The sequence below is a fragment of the Dendropsophus ebraccatus genome, chromosome 2, assembly GCF_027789765.1.
Source record: "Dendropsophus ebraccatus isolate aDenEbr1 chromosome 2, aDenEbr1.pat, whole genome shotgun sequence".
NCBI classification, from domain to species: Eukaryota; Metazoa; Chordata; class Amphibia; order Anura; family Hylidae; genus Dendropsophus; species Dendropsophus ebraccatus.
The window spans coordinates 5020481-5037583 of record NC_091455.1 but is presented as its reverse complement, the minus strand read 5'-3'; positions in this window follow the sequence as shown (position 1 = coordinate 5037583).

Sequence of the window (17103 nt, the reverse complement as noted above, 5' to 3'; positions counted from 1 at the left end):
CTGTAACCCGGGGTTGCTGGGTGGTGTTAGCAGTGGGCTTGGTGTGATGGTATTAACTAGGCACTCGTCATGGTGGCCGGGAGGGGTGATGCCCAACCACGGGTATACAAGCACTGGACCTTGTAGAAGGTGCAACCAGGTGTGTAGGTGCAATGGGCAGTAATGAGTCCGGCACCTAAACAAGGATAACACTTTACTTGAATTCTCTTCAGTGCAATACAGTAGTACAAGGATAGATAGTGAAAAATACGGCAAAAATAACCACAACAAATAATGTCCTTTCTTCTGGTTGACAATACAGAACGTTTTGCATGGGTGCTTGTAGTGAAGATAGAAAGAAAAGAAGTGTAGGTGAGTTGAGTCGGTTCAGGGACTGTCTTGGGGGCCTTGGCTAGATAGTGCATTACTCTGCCGGGATGACTTGTAGCGACTTTGTGTAGAAGACAAAGACTCTTGTACTCACGGTTATGATAAGAAGAGAAGACTGCCTTATGCCAAACAGGTCCAGGTAGTGGTACGAGTCAGGTTTGGTAGTATGAGTCCCATGTTTGAACAACCCAAGTAGTTTGAGCAAGATCCAATAGAGTACTTCAGCTTATGCTGTTTACTCCACTGCAAACTAATCCTTTCTTTTGGGATAGTCCTGACTAGTCTCTGTTATCCCAGGTGTAGGCAAGGAGATCCCAGGTAACAGTTACCTCACCTCTGGGTTTAGCACTGCATTACTTGTAGAGGAAAGTCCCTCATAATAAAGGAAATCTGTAAGCTGTGGCTCCTGACAATGAAAATGGCCCTGGCCCTGGGCCAGGCTCTGTTATAGTCTGCAGCAGGAGCTCTGTCTCTGGATCTATCTCCACCAGTGAGTGAGTGTGCGATAGTATGTGAGGCACCCAAGCTAGTGATTGGAAAACAGATAACACAGTTGACATACAAGTTAACCCTTTATCCCTCAGTTGTGCATAGAAATAGGGAAGAGTGAGACACCAAGTGGTAATGGTGCAAAACGACACTCATCATCCCAGAGTATGAAACCTGACAGAGTTACCTTTTCTCATGTGGAAGACGGGACTTAGTTGCACACCTGTACAGGGACACTACATTTCCACTATACAAGCACCAGTTTACTAAGTAATACCACCATACTGTGACCATACTGCGATCCTATATCACTATGCAAGCACTGATATACTTAGTAATACCGCCGTACTGTGATCATACTGTCACCCTATGCCACTATATAGGTACCAAAGGCATGGCACTTTCTGTCCACATTTGGGGTATTTCTATACTTGGAGGAAATTGATCTACATGTTTTGTGTTGTTTTTTTATTTATTTCTTTTAACCTCTTGTGAAAATTACAAATTCAAAAAATTCATGTTCCCGGCACATTGTTCCACATTTGTATCTGTCACCAGTGGGGTCCGCATGCTCCTTCCATCCCTTATTCCATTCCCTGACGGGTGTAGTTTCCATAATGAAGTCATTTTGGGGCTGTTATTTATGTTTTGGCTCCCAAAGCCTCTGCCAACCTGAAGTGGTTGGGAATAATGGGCAAATATAATGGAGGCTTCACAATTCTTGTGGCTGGGTCACATATGGGTTACTTCTATAAGCTGCAGAATAAGGGCTCCCCACATTATTCAGCAATAAAATGACACATGTAATATTCATAGATTTCGGCTTGGTCCTTTAACCCCTTAAGGACAGAGCCTGAAATGGCCTTAATGACAGAGACAAATTTTATGAATATGACCAGTGTCACTTTAGTCATTAATACCTTCGGGATGCTTTTACCTATCCGGCTGATTCTGAGATTGTTTTCTCGTGACACATTGTACTTTACATTTCTGGTAAATTGGAGTCGATACTCATAACAAATCTTTATGAAAAAAACCCAAATAATGTGAAAAAATGTGAAAAAATGCATTTTTCCAACTTTGAAACTTTTTTGCGTATACAGAAAGTGGTTATACCACATAAATTATATATTAAATAGCATTAGCAACATGTCTACTTTATGTTGGCGGCATTTATTAAACTATCTTTCATTTTTTTTAGACGATAGGAAGCTTAAAACATTAGCAGCAAATTTCCAAATTTTCAGTAAAATTTCAAAATCAGATATTTTTAGGGACCTGTTCAGGTTTAAAGTGTATTTGAGGGGCCTGTATGTTAGAAAGCCCCACAAAGCACCCCATTTCAGAAACTGCACCCCCCAAACTCTGCAAAAGCACATCCAGAAAGTGTTTTAACCCTTTAGGGGAGTCACAGAAATAAAAGCGAAGTGTGTAAGGAATTTGAAAATTTTAATTTTCTGTGCAGAGATTTTATTGTAATCCAATATTTTTCATAATTATAAACCTATTACCAGAGAAATGCACCCCAATAATTATTGCCCCGTTTCTGCAGTTTATAGAAATACCCCATATGTGACCCTATTGCGCTATTTGACGCAACCACAAGCCTCAGATATAAGGGAGCGCCTAGTGAATTTCAATGCCTCCGTTATATTTGGTCATTTCTGACTGTACCACTTCAGGTTGGCAGAGGCTCTGGGGTGCCAAAACCTAAAAAACACCCCTAAAGGGACACCATTTAGAAAACTACACCCCTCAAGGAATGTAACAAGGGGTGCGGTGAGCATCTGGACCCCACAGGTGCTTCACAGATTTTCCGAACAATATGGCGTGAAAAAAGAAAAAATTATTTTTTACACTAAAACGTTGTTCTAGCCTTCAATTTTTCATTTTCTTAAAGGGATAAGAGGCAAAAAAAGACAAAAAATGTGTAGCGCAGTTTCTCCCGAGTACAGAAATACCCCACATGTGGCAATAAAGTGCCAAGGGGGCGCAGGACGAGCCTCCAAAGGGAAGGAGCGCCAATTGGCTTTTGGAAGCTGGATTTCACTGAAAAGGATTTCAAGGGCCATGTCGCATTTACAGAGCCCTCGTGCTGCCAAGACACTGGAAACCCCCCACAAGTGATTCCATTCTGGAAACTACACCCCTCAAGGAATCTAACAAGGGGTGCAGTAAGCATATGGACCCCACTGGTGACGGGCACAAATGTGGAACAATGTGACGTGAAAGGGAAAAATTTCATTTTTTCACTTTCATGGCACAAATGTGTCCGTCATCAAGGGGTCCATATCCTCACTGCACCCCTTGTTAGATTCCTTGAGGGGTGCAGTTTCCAGAATGGGGTCACTTGTGGGGGGTTTCCAGTGTTTTGGCAGCACGAGGGCTCTGTAAATGCGACATGGCGTTCATCATCCATTCTAGCCAAATCCAACCTCCAAAATCCAAATGGCGCTCCTTCCCTTCGGAGGCTTGCCCTGCACCCACATGGCGCTTTATGTCCACATGTGGGGTATTTACGGACTCGGGGGAAATTGCTCTACACATATTGTGTGTTTTTTTCTCTTTTAACCCCTTGTGAAAATGATAAATTCAAGGCTAAACCAACATTATAGTGTAAAAAATGTAATATTTCATTTTCACGCCACATTGTTCCACATTTGTGCCCGTCACCAGTGGGGTCCATATGCTCACTACACCCCTTGTTACATTCCTTGAGGGGTGCAGTTTCCATAATGGGGTCACTTGTGGGGGGTTTCAACTGTCTTGGCAACACAGGGGCCTTTTGAATGCAACATGGCCCCTCGAAATCCATTCCATCCAAATCCAGCCTTCAAAAACCAAATGGCGCTCCTTCCCTTCGGAGGCTTACCCTGCACCCGCATGGCGCTTTATGTCCACATGTGGGGTATTTACGGACTCGGGGGAAATTGCGCTACACATTTTGTTTTTTTTCTCCTCTTTTAACCCCTTGTGAAAATGATAAATTCAAGGCTAGACCAACATTATAGTGTAAAAAATGTAATATTTCATTTTCACGCCACATTGTTCCACATTTGTGTCCGTCACCAGTGGGGTCCATATGCTCACTACACCCCTTGTTACATTCCTTGAGGGGTGCAGTTTCCATAATGGGGTCACTTGTGGGGGGTTTCAACTGTCTTGGCAACACAGGGGCCTTTTGAATGCAACATGGCCCCTCGAAATCCATTCCATCCAAATCCAGCCTTCAAAAACCAAATGGCGCTCCGTCCCTTCGGAGGCTTACCCTGCACCCGCATGGCGCTTTATGTCCACATGTGGGGTATTTACGGACTCAGGGGAAATTGCTCTACACATTAAATGTTTTTTTTTATCTTTTAACCCCTTGTGAAAATGAAAAAACATGACAAGATTAATAATTTAGAGTAAAAATTTTACAAAAATTACACTAAATGTTGGTCTAGCCTTGATTTTTTTCCATTTCCACAAGGGGTTAAAAAAGAAAATGAACACAAAACGTGTAGGGTAGTGTCCCCTGAGTACGAAAATACCCCACATGTGGGCATAATGTGCCATATGGGCACAGGGCAAGTCACCAAAGGGACAGAGCGCCATTTAGAGGCTGGAATGGAGGATGGAGGCCATGTCGCAATTACAAAGCTCCTGTGCTGCCAGGTCAGTAGAAACCCCCGACAAGTGACCCCATTCTGGAAACTACACCCCATAAGGAATCTAACAAGGGGTGCAGTGAGCATATGGACCCCACTGGTGACTGGCACATAAGTGGAACATGTGCCGAGAAAATAAAAAATACAATTTTTTTCATTTTCACGTCCCAAATGTGGCCGTCACCAGGGGGCCATATCCCCGCTGACCCCCTTGTTAGATTCCATATGGGGTGTAGTTTCCAGAATGGGGTCACTTGTGGGGGGTTTCTACTGTCCTGGCTGCACAGAGGCTTTGTAATTGCATCATGGCATCCTCTAATGGGAATGGCGGCCATACCTATTTAGCTGGGGAAAAGGGACAATTATTAATTTATTTGGGGGTATTAGGCCAATTATTAGTTTATAAGGTTGGAAATGACAGGTGTCCATCAAATTCAACCTGTGTTGATCCAGAGGAAGGCAAAAAACCCTCGTAAGGCAAACGACAGTAGCCTCATCACAGGGGAAAAATTCCTTCCCGAATCCATAATGGCGATCAGAATAATCCCTGAATCAACGTGACCCCTGAAATAGGAATAAGGGACAGAATTTAGATAATGTAGAACCCCAGTGACGTGTGGTGCGCCTTGGAGCGATCCAGTATGCAGAGGTCTGGGCGATCAGGACAGGTGTCACACTGGAAAATGGTGTCCTTCCTGATCCCCCTGTTACCCCACACTCTGCACTTCTTCTGGGGTCTCCTGTTCTCCAGTGTGGGGGACGTCACCTGGAGAATGTTGTCCTGGTGCGATACGGGGTCCTTCATATCCAGAAGTGCTGGGTCCGCTCCATGGCTGCTAAATATTAGGGCGCTATTACTACTTCTGATATTTACGGATCGTGCCGCAAGCTACAGGGCAGCGAGGGACCGGAAGAGGGGGTGCTGGTATAAAAGTTATCCCTGTACAGGTGGTGACCTTTATCCAGCAGTGGGAAGATCAGTTCCCGGACGATCTCCCCATTAACTCCGAGGATGGGGGGGGGAGGGGGCATCTGGGGGCATCTGGGGGCTGGATTCGGGTGTCCCTTCCTTCATACACTCTAAGGGTACATGCACACTGCGGAATCGCGACAGATAACCCTTCGTGCATTTCACAGTTGGCACCCGCCGGCGGACTGATGCGGGCGCACGTCTCCACACGTGTCATAGACTCCATTCTATGCACGGGCGGATTCCGCTCTCCGTCCAACGTGTTCATTCTTTGGATGGACGACGGATTCCGCCCGTGCATAGAATGGAGTCTATGACACGGATAGAGACATGCGCCCGCATCAGTCCGCCGGCGGGTGCCAGCTGCGGAATGCACAAAGGGTTATCCTTCGCCATTCCGCAGTTTGCACGTACCCGAAATCTGTAAGTGTACCCTGAGGTACTCTCACAGAGTTTGTAGAATTTCACACCATACCGCCATCTCTTATTGGGACGGTACTGGCGGAAAAGACGTGTCTGGGGGGCAGCGTACGCTACGCTACCCCCCAGACACGTCACTGGATGATGAGGATGATGAGGATGAATGGAGGAAAGAAGGATCCCCCCCATTCATCCTCACTGGCTGTTTCGGTGTCGGAGGCAATAATAACGTATCCCTCTGACACCGAAAACACCCTGGGGGCCATCTTTATACGGGGATTGGTATATGGGGTATGTAGTGGTGTAGTGTCAAACTTTATTCAATGTAGTGTGGTGTAATGTAGTGTTTTTTACGTGTTTTTTTTACAGTAAGTATAAAAAAAAACTTACGCCAACAAAGGAGTTGCTGATAAATGCCGCTATTGTGTCCGGCACTTATAAGCAGACCGTGGCAGTAGAATATAGAAAAAAAACACCCTACGCCAAAAAGGAGGAGTTGCTGATTAGCAGCGCACTTTCGTGCGATGCTGATCAACACTCAGCGGCGATAGGGTGCGGAAAATAGAAAAAAAAAAATTTGGGAAAAAAAAATAATTTTTTTTTATATTCTGAATATCCCTGTAGCTGCTGATAAGTGTATTACACATATCAGCCGCTAGGGGGCAGCAGAGCGCAAAATCCGGAAAATGACGAGGCTGGAGCCGAAAATAGCCGAAAGAAGACGACGAGGACCGCCGGAAAGACCCGAAGACCGAACGGAATGACGGAGGACGCCGCGAACCCGGAAGACGCCGATCAGGAGCCCGGGACAGGTGAGTAATGTACAAATACCTGCTCTGGACCCCTCGGCTCTCTAGCTGAGGGGTCCAGGGCAGGTATTTACTATTTTGCTGGACTCTGATCGCCGTGCCACCGGCCCGATCGCCGTGAACGGCCGGCCGGCCGTTCACGGCGATCGGGCCGGTGGCACGGCGATCAACATTACTTTTTACAGTAATGGCGGTCGGTGCCGTCCTCGGACAGCACCGACCGCCATTTTTTTTCCGGGTCATCGGGTCACCGATGACCCGGAAAGGTTCCGATCGCCGCTATTGGCTGATCTGAATTGATCAGCCTATAGCGGCGATCGTAAGCACGGGGGGTGTTAACCACCCCCCGTGCCGTGAAGCTAAGATGGCCTGCTATACATTATAGCAGGCCATCTTCCCCGACCGCTGTGTGTGAACACGCAGCGATCGGGGAAACATCGGGCGTACCCATACGCCCGTTTGCGTTAAAGCCCAGGCAACGGGGGCGTATGGGTACGCCCGATGTCGTTAAGGGGTTAAAGAGGTCGTTTATAAAAATTATTTTTCTTTCAAATCAACTGGTGCCAAACCTGTCCTACCATCCCCCCAACCTTTCCAGTAATTGAAACAACATCGGTGTGTGTCAAGTGTCTGACCTCTTTATCCCTCTTAAACCCTTAACATCTCAAACTCCTTGGTAATGTCCCACTGGTTCTGCAGCTGGAACCCAAATGCTAAACCTGCCAACGCTTTATTCATTCTGGGAACTGACACCCCCGTGACTGACATGTTACCTAACCAACATAACAGCAGAACTACCCTACCCCCATCAGAGTATACCCCCCTATTTCCCACACCATTTAACCCACAGGCGTCATGGTGCCTCGTTAGCCAACCACGGACCTGTTGATAGGGAAACCCGGATTACTTGCCCCGCTGCTCCCAGTCCAGGTCCCACAGGTGCTGCAGGCAGGACAAACCCTGGATCTCCAATTCGGGTGCCAATTGCCGAAAATTATCAAACTGCAACCGAGAAGGAGAATCGGCAATTGGGTTATGGGCCCATGTGACATGGACTGCCACCACCCCCACATTTAGCCCACAAGGCATTCTAAGACTAAATAATGGAGAAGGTGAGATGCTGGAGGGGAGGAGGCTGACAGATCATTAATGGAATTGAACTTTCCTGTCCCTATTTTGTTCTCCCCATAAGGAGACTGCAACTACAATAGGGAACAATTCTAAGAAAGCCAGGTTCCGCAACAACCCCATTCCATTGGCCAACTACCTGTGCACCATTGCCCTGGGCAATAACCCTCGAATCCCACACTTCCCACTGTGTCGGTATATAAGTCACAATCAAAATTGTCCAGGATTTCTTCCATTGATAGTGAACTCCCATTGTAATGCTCCAGACACTGGTGCCACTTTACCAAATTGTCCCCGTGCTCTCTGGTTACTCAAACAAAGTGATGGGGAACTGAAGTAGCTCCAGCTAGTCTAAGCCAAAAAAACCCTTTCCATCAGAGTGATCAGGTAAGGAAAGTTTAATTAGCTACTTGGCCCCTGTCCCACGCTGTTAGTCCGGGTAAACTCCGCTCCGGAGCACTCTTAGCAGTACTACCGCATCATCTAACCCGTCCGTTCTAATGATAATCAATGGAGGGGGCGGGCCGGATGATGGGGCAGTGCTCCCAAAGGTGCTCCGGGACAAAGTTTACCTGGACTAACAGTGTGGGACCAGCAACGAGGCAGAAGGGAAGAAACAAACCTTCCTCCTCAGTATCCCCAGCGTTATAGGGGGCTATCATAGTTCCCTTATAGCTTCCTCAGCAGAATTTTCTTAAGCTGCCGTACCCTCCAGACCTCATGCCTCAACAATTCCAACTTTTATTCTGGCAGCCTAAATTCCATTTTCTCTGAATTTGTGGTTACTTTAAGAAAAAAATCAAAACTGTTGTGGGATCCTCCATATTATCGGGTGCTAATGGGACGCAAAAACCTGCACCACCCACTCCATAATATTAAGCAACGTCCAGCAAATAAGCGAGCCAGCGGGACCAAGTAGTGGATAAAGGAGGAAACATCAGAAATGTCCCGCGTTACACAGTTGATGAACAATGTGAATGCCTCGAAGGACATGGAACATCCCATGGGCAATCAATGGTTAACAAAATACGCACCATCCCAGTAGCAGCCTAAAAGATGGACACTGGGTGAACAGGAAGCAGACAGAAGGCCGCCACCACGTAAGTTTTGGCCATTTATGCCCCTTGCCATAAAACCCAACCCATTCTACAGCAGCCTAAAACGACACATACACCAAAGCTCCTGGTCTATTCCATCATTGACTTGGGAGGAGTTTCCCTCCTGGGAATTACCTGTGGCCCATATCAAACTGGTGTTATCACCCTAAGCCAAAGCCCAATATCTTTTTGATCCCATCTAATTTCTCTCCACTGACTAAATTGCTCTACATATTGGAGCCAAGCCTGGCCCCCATAAATGCCTCCCCAATGGCGTATATCAGAAAAGGCCTGAGCAATTCTCTGGAGCCCTTCCCCTATAATGTTCACTAAAATCGTGAATGCCTTAAGCCAGTTTGTAAACTTTTTCCTTATCCTCCTGTTTAATCTGGGCACCTAGGGGGTCCTCAAAACATACATAAAATTCTTCCTTCATTCTAGCACACAACCTGATCCTATACTCCGTGTCCTCTTCTTTGTCTGTTTGGACTGAAACTGTAACCGCTAGCTACATGGCCTGCTATGGGGGGGGGCTGTACATTATCCTTTCTCAGGAGCCCTGGAACCACCTGTTGTTGGACCCAAGTCGTAACTGGGGAGACCCCCCCTTCCCCCCAAGTAGGGACCCAGACGCTTAACGTGCAAGCAGTTTCCTCAAACTGCTTAGCAACTCACTAACGCTATCCCTGTACCAGCTTGCGTCTTCCCCTAAACCGCTATCTAAAGTACTCAGGGACCCTGGAGTGGGTCTAACCTCTGAACTATGAGACATAGGGATTAGGGAGAGAGGAAAAGACAAGGACAAACACTCACCAGGCTACGTAGGAGCCGTGCGCCCACCAGCAAAAAGATCCTGTGCTGCATATGGGGGGCCATGGGAACATCCATGTCTCCAGATCCTTGCAGTGGATCCTGACATCGCACACTCCACAGGCTGGCACACTGCCCTGAGATATAAGGGAGGACCCCGGGGTCATAGACTGGGGGGACACTGCCCTGAGATATAAGAGAGGACCCCGGGGACATAGACTGGGGGGACACTGCCCTGAGATATAAGAGAGGACCCCGGGGACATAGACTGGGGGGACACTGCCCTGAGATATAAGAGAGGACCCCGGGGACATAGACTGGGGGGACACTGCCCTGAGATATAAGAGAGGACCCCGGGGACATAGACTGGGGGGACACTGCCCTGAGATATAAGAGAGGACCCCGGGGACATAGACTGGGGGGACACTGCCCTGAGATATAAGAGAGGACCCCGGGGACATAGACTGGGACACTGCCCTGAGATATAAGAGAGGACCCCGGGGACATAGACTGGGGGGACACTGCCCTGAGATATAAGAGAGGACCCCGGGGACATAGACTGGGGGGACACTGCCCTGAGATATAAGAGAGGACCCCGGGGACATAGACTGGGGGGACACTGCCCTGAGATATAAGATAGGACCCCGGGGACATAGACTGGGGGGACACTACCCTGAGATATAAGAGAGGACCCCGGGGACATAGCCTGGGACACTGCCCTGAGATATAAGGGAGGACCCTGGGGACATAGACACTGCCCTGAGATATAAGAGAGGACCCCGGGGACATAGACACTGCCCTGAGATATAAGAGAGGACCCCGGGGACATAGACTGGGACACTGCCCTGAGATATAAGGGAGGACCCTGGGGACATAGACACTGCCCTGAGATATAAGAGAGGACCCCGGGGACATAGACTGGGGGGACACTGCCCTGAGAAATAAAAGTACACAGTCTTGTGAATGACACATCCCCTATGGGAATAAGTGTAGTAGAAATAGGAGAAAACCAATGTGGTAACTACAGCTGTTACAGATGCAATAAATGATTTGAAGAAAAAAAAGCATTCAAACTAAACAAGTAGGTTGAGAGGAATCATTGAACAATTATAGGCAGAGTAGACTGTGTAAAAAAAACAAATAAAAGAAGCAAAAATTGCCACAGAAAGTAAAAAGAATGCCAAAATCTTCTTCACCTATATAAATGATGAAATGGGGTTAGGTAAATCCTCCCATAAATCTAATAGAATCTCCTTTTTTACAGATGATACTAAACCGGGTAAAGTAATCACCACAGAGGAGGATAATATCATAGAACAGAGGGATTTGGAGAAGCTGGAGGCTTGGGCAGAGATATGACAGATGATGTATAATGTGGATAAATGTAAGGTTATGCATTTGGCCGTAGGGATAATACAGTAATACAATAATACAGTTATGTGCTAAATATTAAAACACTGGATAATACTGCTGCCGAAAAGGACCTGGGGGTATTGGTGGTCGGTAACCTCATCTATAGTGATCAGTGCCAGGCAGCAGCTGCCAAGGCTAATAAAATAATGGGATGCATCAAAAGAGGTATAGATGCTAAAGATGAGAACATAGTTTTGCCTCTTTATAAATCACTGGTCAGACCACACATGGTATATACTGTATACAGCACCAGGCATCGGTATATAAGAAGGACACAGCTGATGCGGAGAAGGCGTTCGATTGGGTCCATTGGGGGTATCTACAGGCCACATTGAAAACATAATGGCCCTATATGCAGTGCCTACTGCACAGATATACTCTGCTGGTACCTTATCTCGCACATTTAAAATATCAAATGGGACTAGACAGGGCTGCCCCCTGTCCCCTATAATTTTTACTATGGCAATTGAGCCATTAGCTCAGAAAATTAGAACGCATCAAGGTATCTCCGGTATAAATATAAAAGATGTAGAACATCGTATAGGCCTTTTCGCGGATGACATCATTTTGGCAATATCCGACCCTGAAACTTCTTTAGCTCACACGGTACAAGTTTTAACAGCATTCGGAGAAGTTATTTATTATAAAGTAAATTCTAACAAGTCTTTAATATTAGATATGGGCCTAATATGGGATTTATGTTCAAGTGGGAAAGGGATTTAGGACGTATATTCTCACAAGAAAAATGGTATACTGTCTTCGGACTAGCAACTAGAGTGTCTCATTGTATAGGTCATTTGGAATCCTCAAGAAAATGAATGTACAGGTGGTATATGACACGTACAGAATGGCTAAAATGTTTCCCGATGCTTCAACAGTGTGTTGGAGATGTGGTGCCTTGGTTGGGAATCTATTGCATATTTGGTGGCAATGCCCGCCATTAGTATCACTTTGGTCAGGTATCAGGGCATACTTGGAAGCACTGCTTGGATACCCATTATTATTTTGGGGCCCAAGCTTAGCGTTGTTGTCACATGATACTGATGGAATTCCAAAAGAGGATATTGCCGTAGTTTTGCATGTTCTTATGGCAACCAGGAATTGCATAGCTAATAAATGGAAATCCATAGAGGTTCCAACAGTAACGGAGGTCACCGCTGCAGTGCGATATAATTGCAATATGGAGTTCACGATTGCCATTAGAACTAGTAAGGTTTTACGATTTAATAAATGTTGGGATAAATGGAAAGATTTTTACAAATAGGGTTGCTCAGTATTTGTATCATGGCTAGATTAGGTGGTGTCCAAGAGATGAATCTTATAACTTTATTGGTTAGATAACTAGCTGTGTTACAGTATTAAAATGTTATGAGCCTACGTACCTTCACTGTGCCTTTATCATTTAGTTACCTAAGCATGGACTGTGTAAATGTAGTGTTTTGTTTTGTTGTGGAGCTGATTGTGTAATCAGCCAATGTTCGTTAGTATTGTAAAAAATGATAAACTTCTTTAATAAAAATTTAAATAAAAAAAAAAAAAAAGGACACAGCTAAACTGGAGCGGGTGCAGAGGGGACAACTAAGGTCATTAAGGGAATGGGGGGGTTACAGGACCAGGACAGGTTATCAAGCTTGGGGTTATTTACACTAGAAAAAAGGGGCGATCTGATCCCAATGTACAAATATATGAATGGACAGTACAGAGATCTTTGTAGTGGTCTCCTTACTCCTAGGTCTGTAACCATGACAAGGGGGCATCCTCAAGATTTCATCATTAGCATCAATGCGGGTTCTTTACTGTACGAGCGGTAAGACTGTGGAACTCTTTATATTCTTTACTGTAAGACGCCCCCTGAGGAAGCAAAAAGATCACTTTACAATAGTGAAACGTGCGTTGGGATTATGGGTAAGATGTAAAGATGTTACACGGGAATTGTGCAGTAACTTCAAGGCTGCTTACGTGTGACTACTGGGCGGGTGTTATGCACTAGAACGGCCCATAGTGAGGCTTGCTAAAGGGTATAGACGCCATTTTGGTGTGGGGTAGAGACTATTTCAGGACTGTTTCCCCCTATACAGAGCCTCTCATTTGCACTGTTACTTGCACTTTTATGCCATTATTGCACATAGTCCCATTGAATCTTTTTGTATCACACGGTCTGGAATATTTCATGTTTGGATTTGCCTCTTGTTTTTTTAAATGTATGTTTAATATTATTAATAAAGATATCTAATTTTTTTACGGGTGTTGATCCAATTTCTGTGGATATCTTTACTGTAAGAGCAGTGACACTATGGAGCTCTATATTCTTTACTGTAAGAGCAGTGACACTATGGATCTCTATATTCTTTACTGTAAGAGCAGTGACACTATGGATCTCTATATTCCTTACTGTAAGAGCAGTGACACTATGGAGCTCTATATTCTTTACTGTAAGAGCAGTGACACTATGGATCTCTATATTCCTTACTGTAAGAGCAGTGAGACTATGGAACTTTCTGCCACATGATGTTGTCATGGCCGATTCATTATATAAGTACAAGGGAGGCCTGGATGCTTTTCTGGAAAAATATAATATTACAAGTTATGGACATTAGATCTCCGGTGATCCAGGGATTATACTGATCACCATTGGAGTCGGGAAGGAACTTTCTCCCTGTGATGGGGCAGTTGTCATCGGCCTCATAGGGGGTTTTGCCTTCCCCTGGATTAACATAGTAGGTTTCCATAGGTTGAACCTGATGGACTCTGATTGTCTTCTTTCAACCTTATTCACTATGTTACTATGTGTTTACTCCATCTGCTATATAGTAAAACTGACGTGTTATTTATGTTCCTCGATTCAGTATGACAATAACTATAGGCAGCGATACTGGAGCCCAGTGTGATTGAGTGCCCAGCCAGGATCAGCGGCATTGTGGTGCTGCCTGCCCGCCCGGTCAGTAGCATGGATCGCATTGTGGCGGGGGCGATCCATCAACTAGACCACAATGTAGGGGAATTTATAGGCATTTTCATGCAGCTGTCAGTTTTATGATAGCTGCAATTAAGTGTCTGATTAACCGGACACAGCGACCGGCCTGCACTCGCTAATAGCAGCTGGGTGCGCAGCAGTTCAGAGCGGGGTCTTGGTTTGACCTCTCTCTGAACTCCCCTAAGGGTGCAATGGTGTACGGGTGCGTCATCGTTCCTTAACCCCCAGACGACCCTGGACGTAACCCTACGTCCTGGGTGTTTCTCCCGCTATGAAGCGTGCTCCGGAGCGGAGCGCGCTTCATAGGAGGTGGGGGCCGGCTGCAGTCAGCAGCCGGAACCTTACCGGTAATGACACGCTGCAGCGATCGCGCTGCCGCGTGTCATTAACCCCTTAAACGCCGCGACCGTGGCGTTTAAGTGCAAGTGACAGGGGGAGTCCCCTGTCACTTACCGATCGGGACCCCCGCAGTGTGACTGAGAGGGTCCCGATCGTTGAAACGGACCGCCGGAGGTCTCTCACCTGCCTCCGTGCGGTCCGATCGGCGATCTGCTACACTGAGCCTGCACAGGCAGGCTCAATGAGCAGAGCACCGATAACACTGATCAATGCTATGCCTATGGCATAGCAATGATCAGTGTAAAAATCTAACTAATGTATGTACAAGTCCCCCAAAGGGACCTCAAATGTGTAAAAAAAAAAAAGTTCAAAACACTATTACACTACCCCAAAACCCCTCCCCCAATAAAAGTCTAAATCACCCCCCTTTCCCATTATATAAATAAAACATATAAAAATAAATGAATAGATAAACATATAATATACCGTAGCGTGCGTAATTGTCCGATCTATTAAAATATAACAAGCGTCATTGCGAACGGCGAACGGCGTACACGAAAAGAGGGGGAAAAGTGCGCAGATTACCGATTTTATGTTACATTATATATTAAAAAAAATCTATAAAAAGTGATCAAAACGTCCGATCTTCACAAATATGGTATTAATAAAAACTAGAGATCATGGCGGAAAAAATGACACCCCATACTGCCCCATAGGTGAAAAAATAAAACCGTTATAAGCGTCACAATAGGCCCATTTTATTAATATTTAATTGCCAAAAAAAAGGATTTCATAAAAATACATATATAACATTAGAGAATCTGTGTAACCTGCATATGGTTGTGTTCGGACTGACCTATAGAATAATAGTATCATGTCGCTGTTACCATATAGTGCATTAGGTAGACACAGGAACCCCCCAAACGTTACCATATTGCATTCTTATTTACGATTTCACCTATTTATATCTTCATAAATAATATATTTGGGATTCCGTCATAGATGTTATGGTAAAATGAAAGACGCCATTACACAGTATAACTATTCCTGTAACAAATAAGCACTTACATGGCTTGTAGATAGAAAACTGAGAGTGCTGGAGCTCTTAGAAGGGGAGGAGGGAAAAACGGAAACACTAAGATCAAAATTTGCGCGGTCCACTGGGTCATTTTGGGCCTGGTCCTCAAAGGGTTAAGGGCTTAATGACATTGAACATTTAGTGATTATTGTGTCAGACCGGTGATGATCTGGTTCAACGCTTCCACAGACATCCTCCTGTCCCCTACAGGGCAGAGAGTCACCTCTTCCCGCTCTTCCCTCCTGCTATAGGTGTATGGTGAAGTATTACAGGTGTCAGGACGGAGATGATTGACAGCTCTCTGCTCCCCGCTCCTTCTCCTGATCGGTGGGGTCTCAGCAGTCTCTGTGACCTCAAAAGATTTGCCTAATAACAGGTGCGACCTTGCTGAGTGACATTGAGTAGCTCGCTCTTCTTCAGAATGACCATAAACCACAAGTGATCATCACCTTCCTGAGAAACCGCTGAGCGGAGAAAATAACGTAATAAATGAGAAATCACCAAACGTCTTCACAAAAATATCCGGAAAATCCTTTCATTGGTATTAACATCTAATAGACTGAGAACAAAACCGTTATACAGAAGAAGTTCTCCATCTCTGGCCTCTAAGTCCCTCTACTCCATCTGTATCTGCTCCATAGTATAGAGAAGCTGGAGGGTTGTCCACATCTCTGGCGTCTCTTACAGTCCAGACTCTTAGGGTTCTATTAGACAAAGCCATTTTTAACAACTAACGATAAACAATCGCAAATGCGATTGTTTATTGTTTACCTGAGATTGTTCACAATATTACACAGAACGATAGTTGTTAGTTACGATTGTCACTGTGATTGTTTACTCCATCTGATCCAGCAAAACAATGAACAACGTGCAATTACACTGAATGATTAGTGAACAATTGCGGAACCTTAGCGAACGAATGTGGAATTACAGCGAACGATTAACGATTATTTTAGGTTCAGATCTAAAACAACCAGCAACCACTACCACAGCAACAACAACCAGCAACCACCACCACCACAACAATAACCAGCAGCCACCACCACAACAATAACCAGCAGCCACCACCACAACCAGCAGCCACCACCACAACAACAACAACCAGCAGCCACCACCACAACAACAACCAGTAACCACCACCACAACAACAATAACCAGCAGCCACCACCACAACAACAACCAGCAGCCACCACCACAACCAGCAGCCACCACCACAACAACAACAACCAGCAGCCACCACCACAACAACAACCAGCAGCCACCACCACAACAACAACCAGCAGCCACCACCACCACAACAATAACCAGCAGCCACCACCACAACAACAACAATAACCAGCAGCCACCACCACAACCAGCAGCCACCACCACAACAACAATAACCAGCAGCCACCACCACAACAACAATAACCAGCAACCACCACCACAACAACAACAATAACCAGCAGCCACCACCACAACAGCAATAACCAGCAGCTACCACCACAACAACAATAACCAGCAGCCACCACCACAACAACAATAACCAGCAGCCACCACCACAACAACAATAACCAG